Here is a 10869-nt window from a genome sequence, read left to right on the forward strand (position 1 = left end):
CAGCCAGATCCCCCAGCCCCTTCCAGGTCTGGTCTGGGGCTCCTCTCCTCTGCAATCTCAGCCATGACTGACTGAACTCTGGCCAACACTGGTCCAACAGACAGGCCAGACTTCCATTCCTCTACATCTCTTAAAGCCCCAACATACAGAACCCTTTGGTAGACAATACAGTCTGTTCAACACCACATACAGAACCCTTTGGTAGACAATACAGTCTGTTCAACACCACATACAGAACCCTTTGGTAGACAATACAGTCTGTTCAACACCACATACAGAACCTTTTGGTAGACAATACAGTCTGTTCAGAAGACGTTGTCCTGAATGTTTTCCAGTCTGTTCTGCAGACACCCGTCTGTGTATATTTGAGTGTTAACAATGATATTCTGTTGAGAGATCCTCCTAACAGTTGGGGCAAGAGCTCTGTAAAGACATCCTCGTTAGCCCAGAGCACCAACGGCTCTGCTAAAATGAAATAAAAAGGATGAAAGCGTTTGGGTTCTTGTCTCGTTAACAAGCCCCTCATAGCAGCAGGCGTATCAAAGCCCCCCCACACACACACTGCATCAATGTTACTGTACAGTATATTAGAGTACACTAAAGTAGGTTTCCCAAACTCTGTCCTGCCAGAGGGAGGGGTGGACACTGATCTGATGGGACATGGCCAGAGAGAGGGGTGGACACTGATCTGATGGAGATAGCCAGAGAGAGGGGTGGACGCTGATCTGATGGGAGATAGCCAGGGAGTGGGGTGGACACTGATCTGATGGGAGATAGCCAGAGTGGGGTGGGGAGGGGTGGACACTGACCTGATGGGAGATGGCAAGAGGGATGGGTGGACACTGATGGAGATAGCCAGAGATGGGTGGACACTGATCTGATGGGAGATAGCCAGAGGGAGGGGTGGACACTGATGGAGATAGCCTGAGAGATGGGTGGACACTGATCTGATGGGAGATAGCCAGAGAGAGGGGTGGACACTGACCTGATGGGAGATGGCAAGAGGGATGGGTGGACACTGATGGAGATAGCCAGAGAGAGGGGTGGACACTGACCTGATGGAGATGGCAAGAGGGATGGGTGGACACTGATGGAGATAGCCAGAGAGAGGGGTGGACACTGATGGAGATAGCCAGAGAGAAGGGTGGACACTGATGGAGATAGCCAGAGAGAAGGGTGGACACTGATGGAGATAGCCAGAGAGAGGGGTGGACACTGATGGAGATAGCCAGGGAAGTGGGTGACTATTGGAGGATGTCAACATTCCACCATCACAACAGCTCTCCAAATTAATAGTCACACCCTATTCCCTATGTAGTGCAGTAATTGTGGGCGCTATGTAGGGAATAGGGTGCCATTTGGAGCATAATCACTGTCATTCTCCTGCTAACTGATTTACTTCACTGCCATACCACACTAGTAAAGCACTTAGAATGAATGACCAATACATTACTTCATTCTAAGTGCTGTCCTAGTGCGGATACTGGAATGTAGTACTTGTCTCCGATGGAAGTCCTATGTGATCCTGAGGAATTGCTGTTGGGAGGTTATATTTGAATTTCCCTCGTCAGCCCACTGATTACGCCACCTCGAGAGGGAGGGCAGCATCTCTGAAGTAGTTAAGTAATCAGACCAACCCACATGAGAAATTCTTTAGTGTCTGCAGATGTGGCTTGGCTTCATCATAACAGCAGCATTGTGTGTTTGGACACCTCGAGTCACGTGGACAAGCCAGAAGACTGATAAGTAGCTAATCAAATGGCTCCCTGCTGCTGCTGATAATCTATCCTGTTACCTATTCACTTTACCCCTACCTATATGTCCATACTGTATCTACCTTCATTACCTCGTACCCCTGCACATCATCTCTTTAACCCTACCTAATATGTCCATACTGAATCTACCTTCATTACGTCGTACCCCTGCACATCATCTCTTTACCCCTACCTATATGTCCATACTGTATCTACCTTCATTATCTCATACCCCTGCACATCATCTCTTTACCCCTACCTATATGTCCATACTGTATCTACCTTCATTACCTCGTACCCCTGCACATCATCACTTTAACCCTACCTATATGTCCATACTGTATCTACCTTCATTACCTCGTACCCCTGCACATCATCTCTTTAACCCTACCTATATGTCCATACTGTATCTACCTTCATTACCTCATACCCCTGCACATCATCTCTTTAACCCTACCTATATGTCCATACTGTATCTACCTTCATTACCTCGTACCCCTGCACATCATCTCTTTACCCTACCTATATGTCCATACTGTATCTACCTTCATTACCTCGTACCCCTGCACATCATCTCTTTAACCCTACCTATATGTCCATACTGTATCTACCTTCATTACCTCGTACCCCTGCACATCATCTCTTTAACCCTACCTATATGTCCATACTGTATCTACCTTCATTACCTCGTACCCCTGCACATCATCTCTTTAACCCTACCTATATGTCCATACTGTATCTACCTTCATTACCTCGTACCCCTGCACATCATCACTTTAACCCTACCTATATGTCCATACTGTATCTACCTTCATTACCTCGTACCCCTGCACATCATCACTTTAACCCTACCTATATGTCCATACTGTATCTACCTTCATTACCTCGTACCCCTGCACATCATCACTTTAACCCTACCTATATGTCCATACTGTATCTACCTTCATTACCTCGTACCCCTGCACATCATCACTTTAACCCTACCTATATGTCCATACGGTATCTCCCTTCATTACCTCGTACCCCTGCACATCATCTCTTTAACCCTACCTATATGTCCATACTGTATCTACCTTCATTACCTCGTACCCCTGCACATCATCACTTTAACCCTACCTATATGTCCATACTGTATCTACCTTCATTACCTCGTACCCCTGCACATCATCTCTTTAACCCTACCTATATGTCCATACTGTATCTACCTTCATTACCTCGTACCCCTGCACATCATCACTTTAACCCTACCTATATGTCCATACTGTATCTACCTTCATTACCTCGTACCCCTGCACATCATCACTTTAACCCTACCTATATGTCCATACTGTATCTACCTTCATTACCTCGTACCCCTGCACATCATCACTTTAACCCTACCTATATGTCCATACTGTATCTACCTTCATTACCTCGTACCCCTGCACATCATCTCTTTACCCCTACCTATATGTCCATACTGTATCTACCTTCATTACCTCGTACTCCCTGCACATCATCTCTTTACCCCTACCTATATGTCCATACTGTATCTACCTTCATTACCTCGTACCCCTGCACATCATCACTTTAACCCTACCTATATGTCCATACTGTATCTACCTTCATTACCTCGTACCCCTGCACATCATCTCTTTACCCCTACCTATATGTCCATACTGTATCTACCTTCATTACCTCGTACCCCTGCACATCATCACTTTACCCCTACCTATATGTCCATACTGTATCTACCTTCATTACCTCGTACCCCTGCACATCATCACTTTAACCCTACCTATATGTCCATACTGTATCTACCTTCATTACCTCGTACCCCTGCACATCATCACTTTACCCCTACCTATATGTCCATACTGTATCTACCTTCATTACCTCGTACCCCTGCACATCATCACTTTAACCCTACCTATATGTCCATACGGTATCTCCCTTCATTACCTCGTACCCCTGCACATCATCACTTTAACCCTACCTATATGTCCATACTGTATCTACCTTCATTACCTCGTACCCCTGCACATCATCACTTTAACCCTACCTATATGTCCATACTGTATCTACCTTCATTACCTCGTACCCCTGCACATCATCACTTTACCCCTACCTATATGTCCATACTGTATCTCCCTTCATTACCTCGTACCCCTGCACATCATCACTTTACCCCTACCTATATGTCCATACTGTATCTCCTTCATTACCTCGTACCCCTGCACATCATCACTTTACCCCTACCTATATGTCCATACTGTATCTCCTTCATTACCTCGTACCCCTGCACATCATCACTTTACCCCTACCTATATGTCCATACTGTATCTACCCTCATTACCTCGTACCCCTGCACATCATCACTTTAACCCTACCTATATGTCCATACGGTATCTACCTTCATTACCTCGTACCCCTGCACATCATCACTTTAACCCTACCTATATGTCCATACGGTATCTCCTTCATTACCTCGTACCCCTGCACATCATCTCTTTAACCCTACCTATATGTCCATACTGTATCTACCTTCATTACCTCGTACCCCTGCACATCATCACTTTAACCCTACCTATATGTCCATACGGTATCTCCCTTCATTACCTCGTACCCTGCACATCATCTCTTTAACCCTACCTATATGTCCATACGGTATCTCCCTTCATTACCTCGTACCCCTGCACATCATCTCTTTACCCCTACCTATATGTCCATACTGTATCTACCTTCATTATCTCATACCCCTGCACATCATCTCTTTACCCCTACCTATATGTCCATACTGAATCTACCTTCATTACCTCGTACCCCTGCACATCATCTCTTTACCCCTACCTATATGTCCATACTGTATCTACCTTCATTATCTCATACCCCTGCACATCATCTCTTTACCCCTACCTATATGTCCATACTGTATCTACCTTAATTACCCCGTACCCCTGCACATCATCTCACTACTGGTACTCCCTGTATATAGCCATGTCATTACTTGGTACTCCCTGTATATAGCCATGGCATTACTTGGTACCCCCTGTATATAGGCATGTTATTACCTGGTATTCCCTGTATATAGGCATGTTATTACCCGGTATTCCCTGTATATAGGCATGTTATTACCTGGTACTCCCTGTATATAGCCATGTTATTATCTGGTATTCCCTGTATATAGTCATGTTATTATCTGGTACTCCCTGTATATAGCCATGTTATTACCTGGTACTCCCTGTATATAACCATGTTATTACCCGGTATTCCCTGTATATAGACATGTTATTACCTGGTACTCCCTGTATATAGCCATGTTATTACCTGGTACTCCTGTATATAGCCATGTTATTACCTGGTACTCCCTGTATATAGCCATGTTATTACCTGGTACTCACTGTATATAGCCATGTTATTATCTGGTATTCCCTGTATTTAGCCATGTTATTACCTGGTACTCCTGTATATAGCCATGTTATTACCTGGTACTCCCTGTATCTAGCCATGTTATTATCTCGTACTCCCTGCATATAGCCATGTTATTACCCGGTATTCCCTGTATATAGGCATGTTATTACCTGGTACTCCCTGTATATAGCCATGTTATTACCCGGTATTCCCTGTATATAGGCATGTTATTACCTGGTACTCCCTGTATATAGCCATGTTATTATCTGGTATTCCCTGTATATAGTCATGTTATTATCTGGTACTCCCTGCATATAGCCATGTTATTACCTGGTACTCCCTGTATATAGCCATGTTATTACCTGGTATTCCCTGCATATAGCCATGTTATTACCTGGTATTCCCTGCATATAGCCATGTTATTACCTGGTACTCCCTGTATATAGCCATGTAATTTTTAATAATTGTTTTTCGTTATTTACTGTGTTTCTATTCCTTGTGTTGCTATTTCTATGATTATTTTTTCTTTTTAACTGCATTGTTGAAAAATCTCGTAAATAAATATTTCACTGTTAGTGACCTGTTTGTTATGAAAGGTGACAAATGAAAAGTGATTTGGTTGTAGATGAGGTGTTTATGTCAAGTAGTCAAGAGGACATAGAGGTGATTGTATTCGGGTCTCTCGTAGGGCTGGTGTGGGTGTAGATGTAGCTGGGTCTCTCGTAGGTCTGGTGTGGGTGTAGATGTAGTTGGGTCTCTCGATAGGGCTGGTGTGGGTGTAGATGTAGCTGGGTCTCTCGTAGGGCTGGTGTGGGTGTAGATGTAGTTGGGTCTCTCGTAGGGCTGGTGTGGGTGTAGATGTAGTTGGGTCTCGTAGGGCTGGTGTAGATGTAGTTGGGTCTCTCGTAGGGCTGGTGTGGTTGTAGATGTAGTAGTTGGGTCTCGTAGGGCTGGTGTGGGTGTAGATGTAGTTGGGTCTCTCGTAGGGCTGGTGTGGGTGTAGATGTAGTTGGGTCTCTCGTAGGGCTGTAGGGCTGGTGTAGATGTAGTTGGGTCTCTCGTAGGGCTGGTGTGGTTGTAGATGTAGTTGGGTCTCGTAGGGCTGGTGTGGTTGTAGATGTAGTTGGGTCTCTCGTAGGGCTGGTGTGGTTGTAGATGTGGTTGGGTCTCGGTAGGGCTGGTGTAGATGTAGTTGGGTCTCTCGTAGGGCTGGTGTGGGTGTAGATGTAGTTGGGTCTCTCGTAGGGCTGGTGTGGGTGTAGATGTAGCTGGGTCTCTCGTAGGGCTGGTGTGGGTGTAGATGTAGTTGGGTCTCTCGTAGGGCTGGTGTGGGTGTAGATGTAGTTGGGTCTCTCGTAGGGCTGGTGTGGGTGTAGATGTAGTTGGGTCTCTCGTAGAGCTGGTGTGGGTGTAGATGTAGCTGGGTCTCTCGTAGGGCTGGTGTAGATGTAGTTGGGTCTCTCGTAGGGCTGGTGTAGATGTAGATGTAGTTGGGTCTCTCGTAGGGCTGGTTTAGATGTAGTTGGGTCTCTCGGTAGGGCTGGTGTGGGTGTAGATGTAGTTGGGTCTCTCGTAGGGCTGGTTTAGATGTAGTTGGGTCTCTCGGTAGGGCTGGTGTGGGTGTAGATGTAGTTGGGTCTCTTGTAGAGCTGGTGTGGGTGTAGATGTAGTTGGGTCTCTTGTAGACTGGTGTGCTGGTGTAGATGTAGTTGGGTCTCTTGTAGAGCTGGTGTGGGTGTAGATGTAGCTGGGTCTCTCGTAGGGCTGGTGTGGGTGTAGATGTAGTTGGGTCTCTCGTAGGGCTGGTGTGGGTGTAGATGTAGTTGGGTCTCTCGTAGGGCTGGTGTGGGTGTAGATGTAGCTGGGTCTCTCGTAGGGCTGGTGTGGGTGTAGATGTAGTTGGGTCTCTCGTAGGGCTGGTGTGGGTGTAGATGTAGTTGGGTCTCTCGTAGGGCTGGTGTGGGTGTAGATGTAGCTGGGTCTCTCGTAGGGCTGGTGTGGGTGTAGATGTAGTTGGGTCTCTCGTAGGGCTGGTGTGGGTGTAGATGTAGCTGGGTCTCTCGTAGGGCTGGTGTGGGTGTAGATGTAGTTGCTTGACAAAGCTGCCCTCACATGGTCAAAAGTAGAATAACAACCAACAATCACTGCCATGGACATACATACTCCAAGTCCATTTTACATGAGCAAATGAACGACTCTGGGATATGAGGTAACAACAAGGCCTGGCCTTTGTTAAAAGTGTTTTAAATGATTAGAATACAACAACAAAAAACTATTGTGTTGAATTGTCTTTGGGAAATAAAGAGAGACCCGGTTTAAAAAAGATAGTGGTAATATTTCAGAAATGTGTAGGCAGCATAACTTTGTCTCACAGCTCAATTTACCCTGTCTCACAGCTCAATTTACCCTGTCTCACAGCTCAATTTACCCTGTCTCACAGCTCAATTTACCCTGTCTCACAGCTCAATTTACCCTGTCTCACAGCTTAATTTACCCTGTCTCACAGCTTAATTTACCCTGTCTCACAGCTCAATTTACCCTGTCTCACAGCTCAATTTACCCTGTCTCACAGCTTAATTTACCCTGTCTCACAGCTTAATTTACCCTGTCTCACAGCTCAACTTACCCTGTCTCACAGCTCAACTTACCCTGTCTCACAGCTCAACTTACCCTGTCTCACAGCATAATTTACCCTGTCTCACAGCATAATTTACCCTGTCTCACAGCATAATTTACCCTGTCTCACAGCTTAACTTACCCTGTCTCACAGCTTAACTTACCCTGTCTCACAGCTCAACTTACCCTGTCTCACAGCTCAATTTATCCTGTCTCACAGCTTAATTTACCCTGTCTCACAGCTTAACTTACCCTGTCTCACAGCTTAACTTACCCTGTCTCACAGCTCAACTTACCCTGTCTCACAGCTCAATTTATCCTGTCTCACAGCTCAACTTATCCTGTCTGACAGCTTAACTATCCCTGTCTCACAGCTCAACTTACCCTGTCTCACAGCTCAACTTACCCTCTCTCACAGCTCAACTTACCCTGTCTCACAGCTCAACTTACCCTGTCTCACAGCTCAACTTACCCTGTCTCACAGCTCAACTTACCCTGTCTCACAGCTCAACTTACCCTGTCTCACAGCTACCCTGTCTCACAGCTCAACTTACCCTGTCTCACAGCTCAACTTACCCTGTCTCACAGCTCAACTTACCCTCTCACAGCTCAACTTACCCTGTCTCACAGCTCAACTTACCCTGTCTCACAGCTCAACTTACCCTGTCTCACAGCTCAACTTACCCTGTCTCACAGCTCAACTTACCCTGTCTCACAGCTCAACTTACCCTGTCTCACAGCTCAACTTACCCTCTCTCACAGCTCAACTTACCCTGTCTCACAGCTCAACTTACCCTGTCTCACAGCTCAACTTACCCTGTCTCTCAGCTCAACTTACCCAAGAGACCACTTTTTTGAGGGCAATTTTCTAAACTGTAATGTTTACATGAATTCTGATTATTTCCAGAGACACACAACATTGTGAAATATATGTAGATGCCCTTGTTAGAAAGAATAGTATATTTCCTTTGACGGAGTGATGCTGTATGTGAAAACGTACCCCACTCTCCCCTACAGTTAGTGCATTCATCTTAAAGGGCAAATCTGTGGTAGAAAAAATAAATTTTTGACATGGCTCTGTCTATGAATTTGAGAGGGGTGACATTTCTCTATCCCTCGGCTTTTTAGCAAAACAGGGGCAGGGAGTTCACTATGTTCTTGTTTCAACTGCTGATTGGCACTTGAAGGTAGCTAGGTGAGACAATACAATTGTGATATGTGGTTAAGTACAAGTGCGGAGGGCGCATTGGGGTTTATTTAAGATACTCTTCAAAGAGGTAGGGTTACGGAAGATGGGCTGGGACTCCGCTGTACTGATGTAAGGGGAACCTTGTTCCACTATTGGGGTCCCAGGACAGAGAAGAGCTTGGGCTGTGTGGGAGTTAAACCCCTGTAGGGTAGGGAGGACCAGCAGACCAGAGATGGCAGAATGGAGTGCTTGGGTTGGGATGTAGGGTTTGAGCCTAGAAAGGCAGAGAAGAGCAGTTTCCCATGGTCTTAAAGTGGATGTGAGCTTTGACTGAGCTGTGTGGGAGTTAAACCCCTGTAGGGTAGGGAGGACCAGCAGACCAGAGATGGCAGAATGGAGTGCTTGGGTTGGGATGTAGGGTTTGAGCTGAGCCTGAAGGAAGAGAAGGGCAGTTTCCCATGGTCTTAAAGTGGATGTGAGCTTTGACAGGCAGCAGTCCCAACCAGGGGCGTCATGCACCTTAAAAATCTGACGGGGCATAAAGTACATGAAGATGGCTGGGGTGGTCCATATGGGGGCTAGGCCCCGTAGGTAAATTTGATAATTTTGCAATTTTCAAACACTTATTCCTGCAATCTGAAGTCATGGTCATTATTCTTAATTCTATGTAAAAAAATAAATAATTATATTTCGACATATCTAAGCATTCTTGGTTCTTTTTTAAAGAAACTAAATATGCTTCTCTGCACATCTGCTAAAATCTGTGTAAAAGATTGAAAGGTTTGTGAGTCTTATTCAGTAAATATGTTTCTAATGTCTACCAACCTGGCAGCTAAGATTGTTAGACCAGCTAGCTACTCTAACTTGATTGATAGCCTGACATGGCTTCTTGGTTTCTAGTTATGAGGTTGGGTGGCTAATAGTACTATAGAGAAACAAATATATAAAATAAAAAAATTATATATGTATATATTATAATGTTTTTGGAACAGGACCAATGTGAGGGGGACATTGGACTTATGTCTCTGTCCCTGCTTGGAGTATGGTACACAATTTTACTGCAAAGAATGACTCATTCCTCCAAGTGTTTTTTGTTTGTTTTGTGAAACTGAAGTTACGGTCGGATATATATATATACACACACACACACACACACACACACACACACACACACACACACACACACATATATATATAGCATTATAAGAGCTAAGGCGAGGACACACAAGTCATAATTGCTGTTCTGCTGCTAGTCTTGGTCTTTGTAGAAAATGTGGAAAAGAACAGTGTTATTGTCTGAATGTATGGTGTTCCGGTCCATTAAATATATATGCCATTAATGAACTGAGGCAAATAACTCCAATTGGTGCCATCATGGTTGTTCCGGGGCCACCGGGACGTCTTCATCCTGGTCAGATTAAGTACCAAAGCCTAGATGACAGGGTACTGTGAAAGCACACACACAGGATGTCTCTGAGTCATAGCCATTATGGGTTAGAATGGATAACATGAACAACCAAACAGCCGTGATTGCATGACTACAATGTGCACCAGAAATAGACTAATGATAGACAACCGGAGTGAATATACAGCCCACCTCGCGGCTGTATATTCAGAATCTAGTTCTACAGAATCTAGTCACACGCATGACGTTTTCGGAAGATCCATCTTTCTGATTTCTTAGAAATGAACTTTTTTCTTTCACTCTTCTAAAATACTTTTAATTGAAGGCAATACAGCAGTTGTGTGTGCTCGTGCTTGACATGTTTTCTCTCATTTTGTCTGGCCTTCATTTTAAACTTTCGATCTTGACGACACTCAGGGCCCATCCACGGCTGCATCCAGTAGCTAATGCCCTGGTAACCTTCCCCCAACCCTCCTTCAACTTTCCCGCAACCTTCCCCTGACGCAATCAGCAGC

Source organism: Oncorhynchus tshawytscha, unplaced genomic scaffold, assembly GCF_018296145.1.
Source record: "Oncorhynchus tshawytscha isolate Ot180627B unplaced genomic scaffold, Otsh_v2.0 Un_contig_2591_pilon_pilon, whole genome shotgun sequence".
Lineage (NCBI taxonomy): Eukaryota > Metazoa > Chordata > Actinopteri > Salmoniformes > Salmonidae > Oncorhynchus > Oncorhynchus tshawytscha.